This window comes from Cyprinus carpio, chromosome B2, assembly GCF_018340385.1.
Source record: "Cyprinus carpio isolate SPL01 chromosome B2, ASM1834038v1, whole genome shotgun sequence".
Lineage (NCBI taxonomy): Eukaryota > Metazoa > Chordata > Actinopteri > Cypriniformes > Cyprinidae > Cyprinus > Cyprinus carpio.
Genome location: NC_056598.1, coordinates 22,921,299 through 22,947,287, shown reverse-complemented (window position 1 = coordinate 22,947,287; position 25,989 = coordinate 22,921,299).

The following is a 25,989-nucleotide window of genomic DNA, read 5'->3' as shown; positions in this document are numbered from 1 at the left end:
TCCTTCGCAAATGTCACAAGTGTGACGATGGCGACAATCTTTGACATTATGACCCACCTTTAAGCATCCATAGCACAGTTTATTGTCCTTAACATATGTGCGTTTCTCTTCTAAGGGATGATCTAAAAAGTTAGAGCATTTTGACAGCTGATGGGTTTCATCTTTGCAAAACATGCAGGGTACCTTTACCTTTGTATAACTTGTCCTTGCCTTGTTGTTTTGTACCGTGGCTTGCGTTGTGAAGACTTGTGTGGATCTGTTTGGTTTTGAGTCTTTTGTGGACCTTTTCTCGTTAGATGCGTTGCATGAGTGAAGAGCATATGAAGAAGTGACCGGGTTGCATGCGATCTCTGCTTCGACTGCCACAAATTGTGCAAAGTCTTTAAAAGAGGGAAAATCCTTGCCGTCCATAAGTGTAACTGTGATGTCGATTCCAGCGGGCTGCCAGCCAGTCAGGAACTTTCTGTAGTAACTTTTGATTTTCCTCACAGTCACTTAGTATTTCTAGGCCTTTTACGTATGGTGTGGCTTGGAGACATGCATTTAAAAAGTCTGAAAATGTTCTTAATCCTTCAGCGTCTTTCGAGCTTATTTTAGGCCATTTTGACAGTTTGTCTCTGAAAGCTCTCTGGACGATAAAGGGCGGTCCATAACGTTGGTCAAGTTTTTGCCATGCGTCCTTGTATGCCTCTTCATCGCTGCGAAAGAATGTGCCCTCAAGACAATTTTTAGCTGGGCCTGTGACATACCTTTTAAGCAAGTGCAGCTTATCAGCAGGTGAGATGTCTTTGCAGTCGACAAGTGAAGAGAATGAAGCCTTCCATTCAATGTAGTTAATTGGATCTCCGCTGAACACTGTGAGCATTGGCACTGGGATTCTGTTTATAGCTATACTGTTTTGAATTGCTTGGGCCAACTGGGAAATGTCTGTGAGAGGCGTTTGAGTTACAATTTGAGGGTTTGGGTTGTTCACCGTGTGACTTGACATATGGATAGACACATTGTTTTGTGGCATTAACGGAGGTAAGCCACTAGAGGGAGCTGGCGCTTCATGAACAGATTGGTGGTCAACAGAGAAAGGAATATTGTTTGGTTGTATTTGCTGACTGTCCACATCCATGTTCATTTCTCTGTCGTAGATCTCAAGTTTTGCGCGAGCAGCTTGCATTTCCTTTTCTGCCTTTAAACGCTCAAGTTCGGATTCTATATCTTTCATTTTTTTCCTTTGTTTAATTTCCTCCTGCACAATCTTATATTCTGCTTCCTTTACAGCTAACTCCGCCTCCCCATCAATCCTTTTGGCTGCGATGCTTGAAGTGTCAGACTGCTTACCGACACTTGACTGAGAGGCGGTACCGTAGATGGAGTGGGCGTACTGTTGTGACAGTAGCTGATGAAGGCGCTGCCTTTCTCTACTTACATCAAAATCACCGTCTATTGCTGTTATACGTTCATTAAGTATTTTCATAATGTCCTTAGTTACTGCTTCACAAGAGTCCATTTTGTGTCTTGTGTCAGGGGATGGCATAGTACGCTCCCTTATTTCACTGTACACCTTCATCATGTCATTCAAACCCTTTTCAATATCATCGGCCATTACACACAACTCGTGCTCTGATAAGTCAGTTTTTAAGCTTTCTCTGGATGTTCTGATTAGCCCTTTCCATTGTTCGTAGAGACTCATCAACTTTCTGTCCTTTTTCATCATTTCGTCTTTTTGGTAGCCTAGCATTTTCTCCGTTAGCACACTAGGCCGCTCTGAACGCCTGGGTAACGATAACTCGGTCGCAGCCTCCATTTTAAGAAGTTCGGCTAAATGTTTTTCTTTACGTTCAATATCTTCCTTCAATTCCTGTCTTGACATGCTCTCTACATCTCCTTGATGTAATAAAACTCTCCTTTCATTGATTTCAGTTTGTAGCTTACGTGTTTGCTCTTCGATACCGTCCATTTTCCGTGTCGTTGTAGCTTACTGACTGTGCAATTACCGTTGTTCTTTACGTAGCACGTGCCGCTCGATGTAGCTCGCTGAGGAGAAGCTCTTACTGTAGCAGGCCCCCCGTAGAAGAATGAGACTTTTACTGATGGTTTTATGATGTTTAATCCTTCCTTTTTGAACTATAAACCATACACCATATCACCAACGTAAGAGCTGAAATGCATACAAAACATGTGACCGATTAGCTAACATTGTTCACATACTGCTGTCTTACATTGATGCAAAAACGAACACATTATCAAGCAAAATGATCATATCTCATATTATTTAAATACCTTTTGCCTCTTTGGAGGGGCTGCAAATATGAATTTAATGTTCATCACTGCTCCGTGTTGAAGTTACTACCGTATTTGGGCTAACAAGCTGTATACTGAAACTGCGCTAACCAGGGCGCGCGCGCTTCCAAAGGAAGAGGGAATGCGCGTAACTTAAAACCGGAAGTCAACCATTTCACTATATAAATTTCAAAATAAAAGACTTTTCTATAACAAAATATACTAATGGTTATTTACAATAGTACTCAGCTGTAGTCGGAATGTAGGGCTGAGCTGGGCCAGCATGTCTTGTAGGAGGCCTTCTTAAATGTTGTACAGTTATCGCCTCAAGGTCCACTGATGTTACCACCTCAGATGCCTGTATGTAGAGCTCTCTGAAACTTTCATCTGATCTTTTGTTCTGAAAGCCATTTTTGACACACTCAACTGCACTTAGCATGCCTCCAACTGTTGCTCCTCTCCCTTGCAGTGAGGTGTTCAGCCCTTCAAGGCCTATCATAATGTCATGGTGGAAACGCTCACGAAGGCCATTGGCTTTGGAGGCAGTGTCATGTGTGCTGGATGATGCCATTTCCTCCAGTGCTGTCAAGACAGCTTCATATTGGGTGAGATCAGCTTCACAGATTTGATGGCTGGTGTATGCACTGTCTAGTTGGACACAAGGGTTTCCGTGTTGTATAGCAGCCAGATGTAGATTTTGCCACAGACTTAAAAATTGTTTTAAATTGTTTGTTTTAAAAAAACAGCCCAGCTCATGGATCCATTGCAGAGAATCCCGAATTATTGGTGCGGCTGAACAGGCTGCTTGTGTGACCAAGTTCACGCAGTGGGGGCCACAATGAACAAAGGTAGCAAGCGGCTGTTCTCTGCGGATGTGAGCTTGTGCACCTGACAAATGCCCAGATGTGTTGGGTGCTCCATCGTATGTTTGACCAAGCAGACTAAATGGAAGGTTTAGATGGAGGAGGACATCAGAAGCAATCTTTCCTATTTGCTCACCAGTTGTGGAAGAACCTTCATAAAGGCCAACAAACTCCTCTTTTGGTTCCAGGTCTGTGTCAACATAACGTATGCAGATAGACACCTGCTCAACACCACTGATATCCTGCGTCCCATCCATTATTATTGAATATTGCACTACTGGTATTTATAAAGTGTGGGGCATGATAAGGAAAATGAATGGAATTAAGAGAGAGTTTAGATACCCTACATTAATAAATAATGAAGGCACAGCTGTGACAGAGAAGGAGAAAGCGGAAATGATCAAGAAAACAGTTGTCAAAATCCATAGCTCGGATAATGTCAACAAAGAAGGGAGGAAAGGACGAGAGGGAACAGTTTTAAGATATAGAGAATTAATTATGGAAGATGAAGAGGTAGCTGATATACTTAATTTGCCATTAACAATAGGAGAGCTAAATAGTGCATTAAGAAGTACTAGGTTATCAGTGCTTGGTAAAGATCAGATATGCTATATAATGTTAAAAAATTTAAGTGAATCATCAAAAAGTATTCTTTTAGAATTAGATAATATGGTATGGGAAAAGTGACAATTATCTAGGTGCTGGAAAGAAGCTGTAGTAGTTCCAATACGTAAAGCTGGGAAAGAAGGTAATAGTCCAAGTGATTACAGGCCAATTTCTCTTACTTCGCACTTAGGTAAGGTAATGGAAAAAATTATAAATCAGAGATTAACATATTTTATGGAAACTAAAGGGAATATATGTAACTATCAAAGTGGATTTAGAAAAGGTAGATGTACTATGAACCCTACACTGTAGGGTTCATAGTACATCTACCTTTTCTAAATCCGCGATTTAAAACATGCGTTGCGTGAGGGTCTCAGAGCAACGTCATTATTAAAAGGTTCAATCGGTCCGCATTATTAATGAGAAAAAAAAAAACTCGCTCACTTCCATGCGCTGTATTCTGCATGAGATTGCATACACCAGAAAATTCAAATGTTACGGAAATGGTTTCAGGTAGGCTATGTTCATTCATTTCTATCGTCTGTTTGAACTGCACTGTATTTCGTTCGGGAAACAGACTGTAAAAAGCATTTCACATGCAGGGCATAAACGTAGGGTTAATTGTAACACTACGAGATTTAAACATTTCCACATAACAAAATTTCGCAATATTTCCTTGACATATCATCTCTATATAGAGAAAAAAAAGTTCAAAAATCTTTTGAAGATATTGCTGACCATTTATTTAACCATTGCAAAAGCAAATTTCTGACTGAAGTAAATTTGTCCATCTCGTTTTTTAGTGTTCATTTAAAATGAGACGCATCTGTGTATTATTTTTACCTATTTCACAATTATTTCAATCTCCAAACTGTTTTAGATAGTTCTGCTTTACTTCTTATGCTTTCCTAAAAAAGTGTTGGATTGTGCACCCGCTCTCCCTTACACCTTCCCACACACACGGAAGGACCATGAATGCATTTTCTGCGCTGAACCGCGCGATGAGTTTAACAACACGCTGCGCAGAATACAGTTCACTGAAGTGAGCCTGTTTCACGTTTTTATGGACGGATCATATTTTAACATCTGTAAACAAAGGAATTAAAGCTTAAATATTATAGTGACATTTTACAGTTGTACACTTAAATAAAATGGTTATTTTTCTTAAATCAAACTTTTAATTAAGATTATAGGCTTAAAGTAATGTCCATTGTTTTTTTTTTTTTTTTTTTTTTTTTTTATCTCAAATATTTTGGTGGGTCGTGAAATAGATTATACTTGTCTAGGTGGGTCGTGGAATGGAAAAGTTTGGGAACCACTGCCCTACAGTATGTCTGGAACATGAAATATGAAGAGCTCAGGCTAACAGAGAAAGTGTAGTGGCAGTATTAAAAACTATTAAAAAAAAAAAAAAAGTATTTTTTGGACATCAAGAAAGCTTATGATAAGATGTATATAAAGTATTTTAAATGTAACAACCTTGAACACATTCAGAAGTAAAATGCAACTGTAGTGCAGCATTAATATTAATGCAAGACCATCATATATGAAGTTTTTTTTTCTACAGAATGCATAGGTTACTTTTACTCTTCATACCTTAAGTACATTACAGTATGAAGGATAACACTTTTACTTAAGGTTTTAAATGCATGCATTTTTTTTTTGAGCTAATAGTACAGTAGTTACTGAAAGTACTTTATTAAAGTAACTCATATTTCTTCCACCAATTATTTTGTCATAGCTCTACACAATTAGTCATTTCCTCATGTCCTTAAATCAGACCAGACCCTGTACTGCACGATAAACCTGAACCTCACTGCTGGACAGTGGAAATATGAACTCAAACACTCTGGAGACTATCCCAGATGATGTCCCGCTGGCAGAGGCCGTACAAGAACTTTTGCCTCAGACCAGCTAACAAATTAATCTGATCACATTTTTTAAGACCTCTGACTTTTAACATTTGTTTCACTAGCTATTTGAGTAAATTAAAACACAATACCTACATTTCTAAGTGTATTCGTAGGCCGCCACAGAACCATCACCCGCTATTTTGTTAGAATAAAAGTCCCGTCACCACCGGCGCGCTATGAATTCTGGGATAGGATAGGCTGCAAAGAATCCATTGGTGTCAAGAGAAATCGAGTCCCCCCTCAAAATTTGGTCTGCTTAGGACCAGGAAAGTAGCTGTTTTAAATGCCTGCCCCAAAGCGTCAATGTAGGCAAAGGTCTAACGGAAATAAAATCACCATAAATCGTCATGAATGCGATTCAGATTATTTTATTTAATGCCATGTCAGCAATTAAAGCTTTTTTTTTATGGCAAAAATTCAATTACAAAAACACAAATATCATATAAATACAATAAAAACAAAACAAATATAAACAGCAAGCCATATTATATATCTATCTATATATATATATAGATATATATTATATATATATTTTTTTATTTTTTTTTTTTTTTTTTTTTTTTTTTTGTAAATAACATATGATAAAAAAAATCAAAAACCTTTTCAGGCATAATCTCAGTAGTAAACTTTTTTTTTTTTGAGATTTCTTTCGTTTGAACATCCATACGCAGCACAAAGGTCCGGCATCATCCATGAATTCGAAGTACAGGCAGAGATAGCAGCATTACCTAGCTACTTCCTATGACAAGACCCCTGTTCCAAGATGGCGGCAGTTTTGACGCATGCTTTGAACCCCAAAGCGACATCTAGTGTATATATCTATGCTTCAAATGCAGCCTTCGGAGGATGCATCCTGAATTGGGACGGTCTTCGTCGCGCCGCCGTGACGCAATCGGCCTTCAAATGCAGCTTTCGCAGGACACGGTCTTTGAATTGGGACAACCTTTGTCGCACTGGCGTAACGCAATCGGCCTTCAGATGCAGCATTCAAAGGATACACCCCATGAATTGGGACAGCTAATATCTAACAGGTTTTGAATAAAATGAAGCGTCCCATTTATTTGTAGCCATATAAACATTCACAGTGCTATATAGATATTCAGCTGGATGACAAATCCTAAATTTCAGTCAAATATGCATTTCAGGGTTTTACATTTTTTTTTTTATATATATTTTTGTATTTGTTTTGGTACTATTTTCACAAGCAACTGTTACATTTTCATAACTCCTATTACTAATATCACAACAGATCATCAAAAGTGATTAAAATACCCCTATGGAATGTCACCATAATGACAGGAATACCTGTGTGTGTGTGTGTGTGTGTGTGCTTGCGCTTGTTTATGCTACATTGGATAGTAAAACCGGCCTGCAGTCCCCACGAGGGATTTTTAAAAAAATAAAAAAATAGAAAGTGGAACAATTCAAAAAGGTTTTCTGTAAGGGGTAGTTTTAGGGTTGGGTTAAGGGATAGAAAATATTTTTTGGTCAGAGTAAAAGTAATAGAAGTCTATGCAAAGTCCCCACAATTCACAGAAACAAACATGTTTATGTGTGTGTGTACCTACTTAACCACATATTGGGGACACAAAATTGGCACCAGAAGTGAGCAAAACCTGACAAAAAAAAAAAAAAAAAAAAAAAAAAAAAAAAAAAAAAATCACACACAAAAAAAGAAAGAAATTGCTTGAGGATGTCCTTGTTTAGGCAGTCTCAAATGGACGGCAAAAGAAGAGGATAATCTACAACGAAAAGTCTCTAATTATAATCCACACAAAATACAGGAAATAACTCAGTGTAGTAATAGCCAACAAACTACTAAACAGGAAGAAGACTTTAAATAAGGCAGCAGACGAGGGGAAAACAGGTGGAGGGAAATAACTAATAATGACTATTAAGCAAATTAACTAAAGAGCTAAACCAAACAGGAACAAAACCAAGGAAAAACAGGAACAGGCAGACGTAACAGAAAAACACAATACTAGAGTTAATATTCCTAACAGTCCTCATTTGTAAAATAATGTGCTTTGCAATTTATGAACATACAGCAGGATACAAGGGAGAGGAACTGATAAGTGATTGATCAGAGTTGTATCAGAAGAAGGGAGACAGATGACATCAAATACAACATTTTACATTACATAATGCCATGTGATATTGTATATATTTTGAACATAGACGTGAAAGTACACTATTCAAACTTAAATTATTATAATTCATAAACGCTTTTGAATACAGACCAAAGGTTGGTCTCTTTTTAAAGAAGACAATCTGGAAATTTATTGCAGAAGTGAAATCATCTCAAAAAAATGAAAGCATAAAAAAAGTTATATAAATTTAAATTTACTGTAAAGAAAATGTACTGTACTATTTTTATTATATTTTATATAAAATAAATATTTAATAAAATGTGTTTTAATCCAAACTTGCTATAAAATTAAAAGCCATATGTCTATATAAGTTGTGTTCCAAATTTTGAAGTTGATATATAAAACATGTAGGTTCCTATGCAATTTTCTTTAGGCGTTATATATGAATTTTTTTGATGCATTTTTCTGTCACAAATGAATCAATTTCTCTCTCAATATTATGTCTATGACAAAATAAAAAGATTTTAAAGGGTGGATTTCCATGGTAACGCAGTATCCGATTTCAAAATGGTTTTTCACAGGATGAATTTGGAGGTTTTAAAGCTTTCAAATGATATATAATTTATGAGGATTACTAAAACAACACCGGGAAAAAGGAAGCAAAGAAGATTTTTTTTGTGACAAAGGTCAGAACTCCTGTTATGATGAATATGTTTTGAGGTGCACTCTTGTCATGAATTAATCTATTACTGTTCCTACATAATTTTTAACAACAAAAAGTGGTCAAATATCTATTTAGGAGTCTTAGACCTTTCCAACGATATATGGTTTGTCATGATTAGATTAGGATTTAATTGTAATATATTGAAGTAAATTTAGGCGTCCCGTATTGTGACAGTTAAGGGGTTAAAGTTTTGTACTAAGACTTTTGAAAAAGTACACCTTACTTATGAAAATAGTATCAAACCAATAATAATATATAAAAAAAAAAAAAACTGTAAATGGTTATATGTCAATACATATGACTGTAATGGCAGTGGAAAGCAATGTATATGTGAGAAAAACCTGATTAAAACTTTACAGTACTATTGCTATGTTTCTCTCCTCTGCAATATTTAAAGTTTATGGCTTGCCCAATTAGGATAAGAAACTAGGGTATCAAAATTATTGTTCTGGGTTACAAACGTAATCTCGGTTCCTTGAGATACGGGAACGTGTACTACGTCTGCTAAGTCCTTTTTTTCTCCTAAACTGAAGCCTTTTTTCAGTAACGCAGTGTAACTGCACAGCCATTGGTTTGTGCCGTACATTAAAAAAATGAACCAATGGCTCGGGCAGCGGTGCCGCATGAACCTATGGCCATGAAGCTCGCCAAAGCCCGGCAGAATGGGCGGGGCCATCTGGCTATATAAGCGGGCATTTTGCCATAGGATTCAGGTTACTTCGTCTGAAGTGATGACTGAGTCATGCAGCTGCATACCATGGCTAACAACGCAGTACTCATTACCGTATCTCAGGGAACCAAGGTTACGTTTGTAACCAAGTACATTCCTTTCAATACTTCACTCGTACTGCCTCTGCTAAGATGCTATGGGAACCAGTACCATCACGCTGTGCTATGGCAGATGAATGATCATCTACACACGCTGTTGCTCCGTGGACAATATTTTAGTTGCTCCACTGCACACCTCAGATCACTTCCTCATTACTGCTAACCTAGCACTTACTCCTGAAGCGGCACACACTCCAACTCAGGTCACCTTTCGACGGAACCTACGCTCACTCTCTCCATCTCGCCTATCCTCTGTGGTTTCATCCCCACTTCCTTCACTCTCTCAGTTTGCAGCTTTGGACATGAACAGTGCTACGGACACTTTTTGCTCCACTCTAACCTCTTGCTTGGACAACTTTTGCCCACTGTCGTCTAGACCAGCACGCACCTCCCCATCTGCCCCCTGGCTGTCCGATGTTCTCTGTGAACATCGCTCTAAACTCAGGGCTGCAGAGAGGAAATGGCATAAATCAAGAAACTCTGCCGACCTTAGAGTGTATCAGTCTCTCCTCTCTTCCTTCTCTGCAAATGTCTTCACTGCTAAAACATCATACTACCACAACAAAATTAACAACTGTTGTGATGCTCGGACACTCTTCAAAATACAGCTGACGACTTTGCAGTTTCCTCCACCACCTCCTCCTCCATCGACTCTTACAGCTGACGACTTTGCAGTTTTCTTCACAAATAAGACAAGAACCATCAGTGACCAATTCTCCACACCACAGACTGAGGATAACTTCACAACGACTAATGCACACTCTCTCTCCTCCTTCTCTCCACTCTCAGAGACGGATGTTTCCAAACTTATCCTGTCCAGTCATCCTACTACTTGTCCACTTGATCCCTATCCCCACTCACCTCCGCTCAAGCGATTTCTTCTTCTGTCAAACCTTCACTTACTCATATTATCAACTCCTCTCTTCACTCTGGAACATTTCCCTCTGCATTTAAAGCAGGCTCAGGTAAGCCCATTGCTGAAGAAACAATCTATAAATCCAGCACTTCTAGAAAACTACAGACTGGTATCCCTTCTTCCATTGATTGCAAAGACACTTGAACAAGCTGTGTTCAACCAGCTCTATGTTTCTTGTACAGAACAACCTCCTGGACAGCAACCAATCTGGCTTCAAAAGCAGACACTCAACTGAGACTGCCCTGCTCTCGGTTACTGAAGCCCTGCGACTGGCAAGAGCAGCTTCAAAATCCTCAGTACTCATTTTGCTGGACCTGTCTGCTGCCTTTGACACCATTAATCACCAGATTCTCCTGTCCACCCTCAGAAAGATGGGCATCTCTGGAATCGCACTCCAGTGGTTTAAGTCCTACCTTTCTGATAGATCCTTCAGGGTGTCTTGGAGGGGTGAAGTTTCTAAGTCACAACAACTTGCTACTGGGGTTCCTCAAGGCTCAGTACAGTGATCTATTCTGGACGCCTTGGGCCCTGAGGTGCCTAGGGCAAGATTGCACATTTAGTCATTACATTTTTACATTTACATTTAATCATTTAGCAAACGCTTTTATCCAATGCGACTTACAAATGAGAACAATAGAATCAATCAGATCAACAAGAGAACAACAACGGTATACAAGTGCCATGACAAGTCTCAGTTAGTCTAGTACAGAACACGTAGCCAGGTTTTTTTTTGTTTGTTTTTTTTAAGAATATGATAGACAAGAAAAGAAAAGGTAAGTACTAGTATTAGTTGGTTAAGTGCTGGCGACAAAAGATGAGTCTTTAGATGTTTTTTTTGTAAATGAGTAAAAGACTCAGCTGTTCGAATTGAGATCAGGAGGGCATACCACCAGCTGGGCGCAGTCCAGGAAAAGGTCCGTGAGAGTGATTTTGAACCTCTTTGGGATAGCAGCACAAGGCGTCGTTCACTTGCAGAGCGCAACTAGCAGGCTAGTCCATTAAGCTGAAATTTCATTGCAGCAAACTCAAAATGGTACTCAGTAGATTGTATGGCCCCCACATGCCTGTATGCATGCCTGAAAACGTCAGGGTCACGCTCCTAATGAGACGAAGGATGGTGTCCTGGGGTATTCCCTCCCAGATCTGGACCAGGGCATCACTTAACTTCTGGTCAGATGGACCGAAACATAATGTCCGAGAGGTGTTCTATTGGATTTAGGTCAGGCGAGCGTGGAGGACAATCAATGGTATCAATTCCTTCATCCTCCTTGGAACTGACTGCATACTCTCGCCACGTGAGGCCGGGCATTGTCGTGCACCAGGAGGAACAAGGACCCAATGCACCAGCGTAAGGTCTGACAACTGGTCCAAGGATTCCATCCCGATACCTAATGGCAGTAAGTGTGCCTTTGTCTAGCCTGTAGAGGTCTCTGTGTTCCTCCATGTATATGCATTGCCAGACCATCACTGACCCAATTCTGGTGTTCAATGGCAAATGCCAATCAAGCTACACGGTGCCAGGCAGTGAGCACAGAGCCCACAAGAGGACCATCAGGCCCTCAGGCCACCCTCATGAAGTCTGTTTCTGATTGTTTTCTCAGCGACATTCACACCAGTGGCCTGCTGGAGGTCATTTTGTAGAGCTCTGGCAGTGCTCATCTTGTTTCCTCCTTGCACACAAAAGGAGGCAGATACAGGTCCTGCTGATGGGTTAAGGACCTTCTACTACCCTGTCCAGCTCTTCTAGAGTAACAGCCTGTCTCCTGCAATCTCCTACATGCTTGAGACTGTGCTGGGAGACACAGCAAACCTTCTGGCAATGGCACATATTGATGCACCATCCTGGAGGAGTTTGGGCACTGCCTTGGCCTGTGCAACCTTTGTAAGGTCCAGGTATCGCCTCATGCTACCAGTAGTGACACTGACCCTAGCCAAATGCAAAACTAGTGAAAAACAATCATGAGAAGGATGAGTAGGGAAAAAAATGTCAGTGGCCTCCACCTGTAAAACCATTCCTGTTTTGGGTTTTTTTCTAATGCTTGCCCATCTAGTTCACCTGTTGTTAATTTTATTAACACCAAAGCAGCTGAAATTAATTAACAACCCCCTCTGCTACGTAACTGACCAGATCATATCCTGTTCCTTTAATTTTTTTTGAGTTTATATAGTTTATTTACAGTTTATATACTCTTGCTTCGAACTAGAATCATGGCGGAATATCCTGTGATGTCCACTTCACAGGGCACTTACTATCGAATAGAACAAACGTCTGAAGTGATAAGAGATATATATTAATTGTGCAGAGCGGGGGAATGGGGGCACAAAGACTGGATTTGAAAACCGCTGCTCTAGGTAACCACTCAACCAGCTAATTCAGTCTCTTTGACTCTTGAGAAAGGAGGTGTGTCTACGTGCATCTCGATGAGACTTCATGGGTCTTTGATAATTACATTCACCACAATTCGTTTGTTAGGAATTTACCTTTTCCTCTTTGGCAATCTTGCTAAATTCATGAAGCTCAAAGTCATAACTAACATGTCTTTTTGTTTGCAAGACTAATATTTTATTCTAGTATGTTTTTCATATGCATGAAAAATACACCTTTAAAGACAAAATGTAGGCCTGGTGGAAGTGTGGTAAAAAAAAAAAAAACTGATGTAGATGGAGGAAATAAATACTAGACTGCTGTCTGAATATTAAATCTTTAACCCTTTTAACTTGGGCAACAAACTGATCTAATCAAATTTCAAAATTCACTTCTGCCTAGTAACAGTGAACGGGATTTCACCAATGCAAAATGTTTCTGGATCATATTCTTCTCCTTATTCTTGTAACGTTTAATGAGAGGACAAACCCACATAAGATAAAATCTTAAGATAGAAAAGGATAAAACAAAAGCAACTGGACTGGTTTTGTGAAGCATCAATGGGGGAAAAAAGAAAGAAAAAATAAATTAAATTCTACTATCCACTACTTTTACAGGTTTTTGATTGTTTGGTACAAATTTCATAAGTTTTGTACTTTTTCAAAACTCTTAGTACAAAACATTAAACTCACACTTGTTAACACCACACTAGTCATTCTTTCAAAACCTGATCTCATGATTTTCATCGTAGTTGCACACATATTTTAATTTCACGATAATTATTGTTTTTTCAGAACCACAAGATCATTGTGCACATGTATTGAGAAACATTTGGTTTAATCACTGAAACACAACAGAGTAAGATTTTCTTTCTTTTAGTACTTTTTACAATCATGTTCATTCAAGAGCAAACAATGGGAGATACAGTACACATTTTTCAAATCACTTTTGTTGGCTGAAATTAATTTCAGTAATAGAGACAATAACTGTCATGGTTAGAAAATACACTTACTTTACCTAACTTGCATAACTCACATAAAATCCATAATGTGTGTAAAAGTATTTAACCAGTGTGTTACTGTATCAAAAGGTGTGATAAAGGTATGGCATGGGCATAATAGGACAGGGTTAAAGTATCACATGACATGACATAATGTAATGTATATGGTAAAGACTATATACAGTATCACATGACACTACAAAATCTAATGTATCTTTACCATTGTAATGCCTCTATATACAGTATCACATGGCATAAATGTAATGTAATTTGTATTTGATGATGTATTTGATTCCATCTGTCTCCCTTCTGCTGATACATCTCTAATCAATAGGTATAATTTATCACAGTACTAATGGACAAATTAAATTGATAACTAAAGTTACTCTAAGAGGATTGTTCATTTACACAACTGATGTTACGTAAATAACTAACTCATCTAAAGCAGTGTTGACAACAGTGAATTCTACTACATAATAGCCACACATTACCTCACTCAGATGTCATTTTCACACTGGGATGTGCTCATCTGTAATTTTTTTAGAACATTTTCCTGTGTCCATATTAAATAGATATTTTTAGTAATCGTCTTTAAGATTGGTATATGGTTTATGAAAAAATTCACTTTGGTGACATACGTGTGCTTACTGGAGCTCAGCCTGTTCGCTATACATAATAAAATGTGTTTTTAAAATACAGCAAAATCACAAAATATACTAATACTGTTTTTACCTCTTTACACACTTCAAACAATGAAGAGTTTACACTACAGTAGTTCAACAAATACCACAGGGAACTGTGTTTTTGTTGGTTGTATTACTCACATTTGTAAACACCCTCGTCGCTGTTTCTCTGCCCTGTTTGATGATGACGTATCGCTCTCCTGTGGGCTTCATGGGGGGGGGGGGGGGGGGGTGGTGAGAAGAAGTTCTCCACTGTAGGAACACTTTCAGAATCTGGGCTGAAGCAGTAGGACATCCGGGGGATTTTGCTTCGCTCCTACTGTTTTTATTAAGATTGCGGGTTGGCAAACCTACTTCTTTCTATACATACTCTTTGCTTCCTATTATGTAAAGCATATTTCCAACGCAACTTAAGTATAGCCGGACGTCCGAATAATCTTGCTAGAATTAGTGCACTCGCCTACTAATTCTTGCCTATTCTTTTAATGAAATACTTAAGATTTAAACATGCTTATTTGTTCACCTACCTGCTTTTTGCCTACTATATAGTAGGGAAGTATGGCGGTTTTGAACGTAGCGAGTGTGTCTATGTTTGCATCTCCTGAGACTTCATGGGTCTTTCGAAATTACAGTGACCACAGCAATTCATTTGTTTGCCCATTTACTTTTCCCTCTTTGATAATTTTACTAAATTCCTGAAGCTCAAAGTCATAACTAACATGAACTTTGGTAAAACAACTGATGGTATATGGAGGGAAACATACTAGCCATATTTTCAACCCTTTTTATTTTTGAGGCAACAAGCTGACAGCTAATCGAATTTTCAAAATTCCACTTCTGCCTAGTACTGGGAAAGAACGGGATTTCCCCAAGTGTTTTTAAATGTTCCTGGAACAATATTCCAAGCAACCAATCAGATTGAGGCATACGTTGCAGGTAAATTCAAATTTTCTTAAAAAAAAAAAAAAACCGACCAGAGTTTAGGTGCTTTCCTTACCTTGTTGATTCACTATAATTAAAATTAAAAATTAAAATTCCTACTGTCCCCCTACATTTATTCATGTGTTCATTCTTCCTTTTAATTTTTTGCTTTGCAAATGGTTCATATGGTGCCATTGCCTGTTTGGCCAGTTTATCAACTATTTCCGCATCCCCCGTCCTTTAAAGCCCGTGTCTTGCAGTCCCGGGAGACAGGATCACTTTTTTGGCGTACTGAAACTGGAGTTTGCAATCTGCATCTTGATATAGCCTAATAATGTCCTATAACCAGTCTTGTTAAAGTCTGCACTGCTGTTTGTGCTGTTCAGCTGTAACTGCACAGAAGTTGGCCTGAGTCGCAAACAGAAGGAGGGGGAACCACCGACGTGGCTAGAGAGTGCGAGTTCCTTTTACCGTGTGGAGTGGTGGTGCTGCTGGGAAATCAGCTAGTCCTGCCTCATCACAGGCCTTGTACCCACTGTTGGCAGAGCTGAGCCTCCAGTCTTCTCCTCCTGAACGGCCAGCATGGCACAAGGCAACCAGTTTTTGGAGAAAAGTGAATACTGTAAGGGCCTGGTTCACACAGACTTGGGTTTCTGCTTTGAAAAACGCCAAGACACGGAAAGTGGAAAGGGGAAAAACACACAGGTCGCAAGACGCAACAGTTAAGAAATACAAACATAACAAAAAGTATAGTAGCACGCATTGCAATGAACAAAATGTGGTTCTGTCAATGTCGAGAAACCAGCCTTCTTAAGGGTAATTACCGAAACAGTTGAAATTCAAACTTTTTTTATTGCATAGTTTGCAAAATTGTAAAGCCTGCCTTTGGTGCTATCGGAAACCTTCCTGTATATAGCCACTTCTGATATTGTAATACGAGTTTGCACGGAGTGTTCAAATGCTTTAGTTGTTCAAGAGACAATAAGAACAGAAACATAGTGTTGATAGCCTATGCATTCTCAATATGCCTGTTTCTTGGCTTGCATAATGTTTCATTTATCCTAAAACGGTATAAGATTAGAGAATATAGTTTATCAATATCTGACAGGTTTTTTGAATAAATGAAAGGGGTCCCCATTCATTGATAGTCCAATAAAACCTTGACAGTGCTATCTTAGAATGTTTCAGCTGGCTGACGATTTGTCCTAAATTTCTGTCAAATAAGTGCTATTGTATTTGCTGTTCACTACATTATGCTCATACATGGGTAAGGTTATATATGTAAATATACATGCCTGTAATAGCAGGAGAAAAGCAATGTAGTGTTGGGTTAGAAAAAAACCCAAAAACAAATCTAACACTTTTGGTAACAGTACTGTCTACTCTAAGGTTTTTCCTTCTCCTCTCACATATTTAAATTTATGGCATCGCCCAACTTGGATTTTAACGATCACTATGAATAGCATTAAGGCAGCATAGTTTTACAATATTAATGTTTAATCATATGAAATTTCTGATTCCCACAACCCAGACGCAACATAACTACCATTTGCTGCTACCTCGTAAACAAAGGAGAAATGTTTGGGCCCTTTCAGCACAAATTCCCACTGGTTTTAACTAAAAAGTATTTTTTGAATGCTGGGTCCATGTTACAACACTAGCACTGTGTATGTTGTATTTTACCTTGTATCCTCTTGCAATATTTTAAATGACACTCTGAACCCTACAGTATAGTAATTAAGTGCGCTATCACACAAGTTTTCGAACACATGATATATGACAATAATTTTGGCTATACTATTACAGGCATTTTCACCAAGCCACCTGTTTAAAGGAGTATATTTTTTTTTCAAGTCTTTTCTGGACATAACAAGACATCCAAACCCATGGCTCTAAGACTCTTTAAAAATGGAGAGCCGATGATAATTTGTATACAACCATCCTCTAACTGATGCAGGTATCCGGTATGAATCATTGTCTAATTCAATCACTTTGATGCTGGAGAAAGGAGATCAGGTCTATGTGCAATCTCTTGGCAAAGTACTTGGGTGTTTGATAATACTGATAATCTAACTCTATTTACTAAGGCCATTTTGGTCTTTCCCTCTTTGACCATCTTATTAAATCAAAGTTTCCTAATTGCTTTGGGTCAGTTGTTGCGAATCATCTTTTATTTTTTTTTCTTAAAAAAGTAAGTTTAAGTATCTTCCAGATTTTAATAATTGCATGTATTTTGGTACAATGTCTGGAAAAAAGTATAACAATCAACAATCAAGTTTGGAAGGATTTTTTATGGAGCTTGCCTGCCTGGATTGTTCATTTGTGTCAAATGTCTGTTCAATACAGTACAGCTGTATAACTTGACATGTAAGACATGTGTAAAATAACATGCAAATGTGATTTTCCTGTTTACATGTAACTTTGTCACAAAAATAAATGTATATAATGCCTATAAATAAGCGTACTACTAGTTGAATTTCCTCCGAACCTTTTCTTCCTACGCTGAAAACTGAAAATTTAATTTAGAGGCTTCACAGTGTTACTGAAACAATACTAGGATGTTAGCCAGAATGACTGATTGTTGGTAAGTGAGTTACTAGACATTTTTGGCACCACCTAACCTGTTGATGTCCCATACAACCGTTTTTTGAACAAATTGCACTTAAAATATTAGTGGTGGCAAATCATAAGTGTGCAAACCGTTTGTGATAAACAAAGACAAGCGTAAGGAAAAGGTTTTGAGCAGGTGGGTGATTAATCGTTTTATTTTGGCTTCTAAGTCCAATTGTTATTACGCATAAATCTTACCAGTACCTACAAGTGTTATGAGTTAAATAAAGTTGATATATTATTATGATAACAGTGTTATTATTACACGGGTCTATAAAGATTGTTACACACGATTAAACCATATAATGCTGGACAGGTAGTTGTTTGGAGAGAGAGGAGAAAAAAAACTGTTTATGAATCCCTGATGTGTTTGAAAAACACATTATACCATGTTATACAGGGTCTAAATAAATTGTAAATTGCAAATGTGGTCATTGATTTTGTTTGTGCCAATAACCCAATTTTTAGCAGTGTCCCATTGCATAGAGGTCATCAATGCCGTGGCAAACTTAACCCAAGTATGTCCCCCACGGCCAGTCCTGGCCTCAAAATCATGGAGTCATCACTACTACGTCGCCGACCGTCTGTTAAATCGTCATTTATCACTCCTACATTGAGTAAACGCCTAAAGAAGACGGGCCCCCCCCACCAACCTGGGGACACGACAAAACCGGACTCCGGAATGATGTGTCCCTGTTTAATTTAACAACAGCTGTAATAGATGCCTTTTGTGGTGATCGTGTGTCATCTAGCCTGCTCTAAATAGCTTCAATGTCCAGAATTCTTCTGAGTTAGGAGTAGCTACTGTTATGCCATCATTTGACTCAACCCATTACACTGGGTCCTCTATGTTGATGGAACACGAAGTCTACGGGAAAATGTAAACCCATGTCAACTGCACTTGTTATTTTTGGGCATGCTAGGCAGTAAACAAAACCATTATTTTACACTCACATGTATTCTAATCCCTGACCTACAAACCCCTGTCCCACGAAGGTTAATGAAATCGTAATACGAACTCACGCTTATATCTGTCACCTTCTCGGTTCCTTAATAATCATGGGTCATATATGCACTACTATATAGGCGAAGTTTATTCCTATATCTCTACTAACAATACAAGTAATTTTGAAGCCCCCCCCTAAGTTGCACCAACCATAAGTCCTAAAAAAACTAAACATCGGCTGTCAAGATGTGCAAACGGTAATTGACACAAGCTTGTCTACAGTGGGATCATTGATTTAATATAAAGTTATTAAGCAATGAGTTCGGCCATTTATCTAATTATTACCCAAGGAGCTGTTTTCTGTTTTCAACTAACACTTTGACTGTCAGTCTTACAAGTCACTATTATGCTGTATCGTTTTGTTTCTTGAAGTTTACCTTACTAAAATTAACCCATTTGTTTCTTAGCCTAGTAAGCACAGTGTAGTAACCAAGTTTTTTTTTTTTTTTTTTATTATTTGTCATCTTCGCTATCCACCCTTTTTGTATACAAGTTTTATACTACATGGCCCCATGGCGACAACTATTGTTAGTGCTAGCAAAACGCATTGGTTTTAATTTATGGTTTAACCCATCGGTTTTTCGTTTTTAGTAACCACAACCACAATGGTTATACATTAACACCTACAATAATCATCTATGAATTGAACAGACTGTTAAAGACCATTGTATCTGTTCTGGCCGTATGAAAATTTGAGTTCTCTGTAACAGTAACCAACCCAACCTTTTCTTTCCTACAAGCTACCGTCACTTTCCACAAGAGCTTCCCCTCGACAGAAGTGTCATCCATCATTGTGGTGATTGAAGTGTCATACAGATGATACCACTCCCTATGCTAAACCCAAGTTCATCAGTGTTAACACAAAAAAGCGTTAAAGACCTTACATAAAGCTTGCAAAACGAACTTGCTTAGAGAAAAGTGACAGAAAATGAGTCAGACAGCAGATGAATACTGAGATGCTTTTAATAAATACCACAACCACAACAACTACAATAAACATTGATAAAGAGTTGTTGTTCTATTAAGGAACCCAAAACAAAATGCTAAATAAAAGCAAAATAAAAAGCAAAGCACAAACAAAACTTCTGCTGGGAACAAACCAGCACAAACGTAAGCCCCAACGACTGAAACTATTTTAAAAGAGTTGAGCATGTAAAGGTGACATCATCACTATAATGTAATGTTGAATATTTTATAAAACTTTCAAAGCAAGTAATAAATGAAACTTTTACCTGCAATAAACACGGCACCTTAAAATTTAATATCTAATATTTTAAAGGACTGCGTGGGATGTTGCTAAAAAGAAGATTATTTTGTATGTTTGATGTAATAGAAATGTATTTATACAGTTTAATAGCAAAAAAAAAAACACAGTATTTTCAACATACTATGCATTATTTTTTTCACAAAGAAGCGCCTCGTTTTTTTTTACAAAAGCTCGCCGGTCTGAAAAGGGAGGTGTGTGCTGCTGTGATTAGCCAACTATCAGTGCGTTGCTGAATTGTGGCGAATGCCTCCAGGATGTGATGAAACCTTTTAAAAACTGGCTTAGCACAAACAAAAATTATTTAGCACAAACAAAAGCACTAGAGTTAGACTAATTTGGATGAGTTTTGGAGCGTGTAGGGGGGCTGGTGATGTCATTTTGCCACTGGGAGTAGTGCTGTCAATGCGATTAAAAAAAAATAACTAATTAATCACACCTTTTTTTTTTTTTTTTTTTTGGATATTACTCCGCGATTAATCCTACCTAACATTAAAGTTTTTTAAATATACTTTTTTATATTGCAAAAAAATTCTCCATTAAAATCTTCAAATTAACAAACAACATAAAGCATCTTTTTTTTTTTTTATGACTGAGAGGAGGCCAGTATCACTGAGTACCAACTACTACTGATGTCTCTATAAATAGTTTTCCCTAATATTTAACTGCTATTGACTATAGCTATTCAACATTGGCAGTAGCACTGAGAGCTATCAGTTTGAACATTACTGATCTTTTAAAAATACTTCTAATTTAAGTAAACTTAAAAACAAAATGTCACATAAAACTCCAGTGCAATAAAATGCTCAGTATGCAGTCCAACCTGTGCCCTTTCAGCAGAAATATACAGAAATTGAAGCAGAGATTTTTCAATCACCTAAATTTTTAAATTAAATATAGCTGAATCCTTATGAAGCTATATAAAAAAAAAAATATTGGATTTCCCTGCTTTTTTGTAACATGTTCTTTTTGCAGTGATGATCAGACAAAAGCGGCTGGATGTTGTGTCTGAATAATTGTGTGCTACTTTTAAGGCCTCCCTCTAGATGGTACTGTTGTTCATGTTCTATAGTAGGATACTAATATAGGAGAAGGAGGAGTTAAAGGTTAGTTCACCAAAAAAAAAAAAAATTTCTGTCTTTAATTACTCCTACTATATGTCGTTCGAAACTTGTAAGACCTCCGTTCATCTTTGGAGACACAAATTAAGATAGTTTTGATTAATTTTTTCCTGATAGTTCACTGACCCTCCCATAGACAACAATAAAATTACCATGATCAAAGGTCCAGAAACATAGTTAAAGGTTATCGGCAAAATAATCCATGTGACATCAGGGGTTCAACTGTACTCTTTACAAAGCTCAAGAATACTTTTTGTATGCAAGAAAACAAAAAAATAATGACCTTTTGTCACAAATTCACCTACTCGGAGTCACCCTGGTGCCATTTTGGAGAGTATCCACTGAACGTAAACAGCATATGCTATTTTGTGTCAGCTGCACCACGCGGATATGTTGTTTCCATTCAAATCAATGTAAACAACGTAGAAAACGTATGCAAAAGCATCATCAAATAAAGTCATGAAGCTTCTGAAGGCTCCATTGAGTGATATTGTATGAACAGAAACCAGCAAGACAAACTTAACTAAAATCATCTTTAAAAAAAAAGGATTGAACAGTGTGGACATGAGTAAATAATGACTGAATGTAGATGTTTGGATGAACTAAGACCTTTTTGTTTTTTCATTCATATTTCATGTCATTTTATATTTTTGATAATTTTATTAAAATTTATTGCTTGGAAATACAGAAATTACAGATTTGACATTTGTTATTCTCCATATGTTTCCTTAATAATAATAATAAAAAACTGACAAATAAGATTCTGAATTTTCATTCTTTGTGGTTGAGTAATTTGTATGTAGTAAAAGGTCTGTGCAGAGAGATTTAGAGAATGTAAATCAACGAACTTTTCAAGTTGTGACTGGATATGCCACCTCTTTTTTAAAAGGTTTATCTTGCCACCTGTGAACAAATAATATACAAAAACTTCAACCTATAGTTAAAAGGACACTATATAAATTTTGTCACAAAAGTAGAATAATCAGCAGTCTTCATTGGTCAATGTACATAAAGTGCTGCAAAATACTTATATACAAACTTACATAATATAATACTTACAACACAAACAAATACAGAAATGCACTGCAAATTGGCAGACCACATTATAAATGTTTAAGGGAACCGTAAAGTGGCTAATGCTTATCTGTGTTTGCTCTGAAAGGGGAGATTTTTGTTTATTTTAACATCCTGATCATATGATACCTTAGGAATTATTATTTTTTTTTTTAGTTAGCCTAAATAAGCTGACAAAATACACAATTACTTTAACTGTGAAAAGTTACGCAAGCTTGCTTTTACAACTTCTTTTACAAAAAAAAAAATTAAGGCTTTACTATATATATATATATATATATATAGTTAAACCATTGTAACCAGAAATTACATTTTCACTGTAAAAGTTACGCAGCTGGTATTTTACAATTTTTTTCAAAAAGAAAATAACAGGCTTTACAAATAATAAATAATAATAATAGTAAACATAACCAAAAACCTGGTTTTGCTACCATTACTAAAAAACAGTTTAAATGGTCATGTTGTAAATGTGTTGGTGTCTCAATTGGTATTTGCTACGCCAATTCTATCAAGTACAAATATTTACACCACACTTGGTCTAATTAATCATGAAGAAAGATTTAAATTTTCTTTTTGTAATTAGGGCATTGTTTGTCATATTTGGGCATTGGCTGTCTGTGGCCACCTAGATGATACTGCAATATTCAAATCATTCAGACATTTTTGTTATACAAGCAGAGTTCTTAACTTGTATTCTATTCATTGTTGCATAGTTGAGGCTTGAGCTTTCTTGGTTAAAGAAATGAGTTCAAAATGCTACTTAATGACTAAGAAGTTTTACTCACTTAACATCATTGCCTCTTAAACGTTACTAACTTGAAGGAGGAACAAACATTTCCGTGGTGAATCTTAGAGAGTCAACTGCTGAGTGTAACAAACGGCGATACTCACTTGAGATTATTGTTCCGCTGCCGTTTGTTCCGAAGGAGGAACAAGGCATCATGGTCGGTGACTGCATTATCACTTAGAGACGAGAGCCCTCCATCATGTGTACACAGCCGTGGCGACGGGATGTGACGTCTTCGTTCCCTCCTTCAGGGAATAAGGGTTACATACGTAACCGGGATTGCAACCCTTTTTGGTGTAGGCCGGAGCTCAAAACAAGAATACCAGTCACTGTTGTCATAGCCCTACCCACTCACTGAGATTGGATAACACTGGGAATTCCTACCTGTTCCACTTATACATATGAACATCCATTTAGGTGCATATGGAAGATTATAGGTGATTGAAACCCTCATGGAAATGGCAGGAGTCTGCCGGGGAAACACAGGCTCTGAGGCCACCGTGGACTTTAAACATATGGGATCCACTAAGGTCTCTACATATGGAACCCAGCCCTCTACCGGTTCACAAGGATTCAGCGAGAGAGGCCCTGGTACCGGATGTTTCACCACAGCTGCCTGTCGAGGGGACGGAGGAACTCGACAGGGCCTACAGTATGGACACTCTAGAGCAGTTTAAGCAAGCCGACACTAAACCGAGGCCTCTTAGTGCTTCTACCCGTTTGAGGATACCGGCTCCACACGAAGGCTATAGAATCTAGCGAACATGTTGGGGGTCGCCCGGCTTGTAGCTCTGCAAATATCTGTCAGTGAGGCGTCACAAGCCAGCGCCCAGGAGGATGCAACACTTTTAGTAGAGTGAGCTCGCAACCTGAGCAGGCAGGGCACACCCTGTGCCTGAAAAGCCAGGGTGATGGCATCCACAATCCAGTGGGCCATCCTCTGCTTAGAGACGGCATTCCCCTTCTGGCAGCATCCATAACAGACAAAGAGCTGGTCTGAGGTCCTAAAGCTTTGTGTCCAGTCTACGTAAGCTTTGTGTCCAAAAAATGCATGCAGGTCCCCTACCCTCTTGATGGAGGCTAATGCAAGCAGGAGCAGAGTTTTCAATGAAAAAAACTTTAGCTCAACTGAGTGCAAACTTGGGCCCTGCTGTAGTATTTTAAGCACCAAGACAGGTCCCAAGAGGATACAGAGAGGGGCCGGGAGGATTTAACCTTCTTGCCCCCCTAAGGAACCTAGCTCTCGCCTGGCAGCCGCCAGGACGAGCACTAGATCGCAGCAGAGGCAACGGAGCTCCGCCCCCCTGGAGGAAACAGAGCCTGGCCTTCAGCTCCGAGATGGTCATCTTCCTGCAATGGGAACATGACTCATCCGTGAACGCCACCTCAGCGTGTTTAATGCCCAGATATGTGAGGCAGCGATTGTGACCATCACCCAGCACCAGGTAACGACCGCATCCAGAAACGCACGGGTGAAACGGCATCTTTAAAAAGATGATCCGTCATCTTTACAAAGATGCACCCGTGTAAGCTCTTTTAGAGAAATTAGTGCTGAGGCACACAGGGGAATGTGGTGCTAATATGCACTTGTTAAATGGTCATTTACAACATGACAGGGGGTAGGGCAACCTGAAGTGTGCAACCCACTTGACACAGGAACGACCACCGCTGAAGCATCATCCGCCAACACAAGAAGCTCCCTAGAGCGCACTGAATTTGTCACACACGAAGCAGTTTGGTAGGAGCAGAATGATGTTGTCGCTTGGCTCTGAAGTGAAAAGCTGGTATGCATTGCATATGCTGCCTTTTTATGCTCATGCTGTAATCAGTGGCAGCTGGATGCAATAACCGCATTTAGTTTACACTTGAAGTACATTAGTCTCTCTAAGCGAGATCCCAAATCATCGGTCACCGACGTGACGTTGAGAGTGACCGACTGAAAGGGAACCTTTGTTTCAACTCACAAATAGTTAAGACAATGGATTACTTAAGTTTGATTTTTCAAAACTTGAGTTCAAACCCCAAAACGTGTCATGACGTTTGGAGTTAAAGAGAAAAAATAAGTTCAAATAATTTAATGGTGCTATAATGTTTTAACTGCAGTTTTTACTAATAAGAACTGAATTAAAGAGCTCTCTTATTGGCATTGTTATAGTCATAAAAAATGAATGGTAGAGCTCTCTGATTCAATTCTGTACTAGTAAGAATGCAATTGCAGAGCTCTCTAATTGGTATTTTTATTAGTAAAAATGTATAGCTCTCTAATTGAATTCTTACTAAAAATGCTATTATGACAAGCACTGTGGGTAACTTTTTAAGCTAAAATGGCTTGTCAGAAGCCTCAGGCTATTATGTTTGGCTTCTTTTATTTATTGATAACACCTAGCTTTACGTCGAGTTCACAAAGTGTGAAAGTAAAATTTGAAGTGGCATACGTGGCATGCCTACATCCTGTTACAATACCAGGTGCAACCGGAATTCCTGAAATCAAAACCTTTAAATAGCTTGCACAGAGCTTGTGTTGTGCTTTTATCCTCTGGTTATAGAGTTGTTCAACTATTGTTCAAGTGGTGTGACTGCAAAACCTTAAGATGAAGATGTTCTGCACCATTCTGTATCCATTGCTGCTTCTCCTGTTCAGCTGTGCCACTTTGTCTGAGGTACAGCAGAAAGAGAAAGGAGTGCAGGCTGAGGTGACTGAGCATTTGAATGTAAAGGAAAGCAGTGCTCTTTTGGCCTTTGGTGAGTGTTCAGCCACATATTTTCACATGGATCCAGTCTGAGCTGGCAGAGCTAAAATCCACTACGAGTTTTCTGAAGAACACACTGCAGGTCACAGAGGAACAGCTGGAGCAGCTCAAGAGAAAAGGTAACCTCCTATCTGTTTTCATTTCACAAAATGAAAAAAAAAAAAGAAAAGAAAAAAAATGCTAGTTACATATTG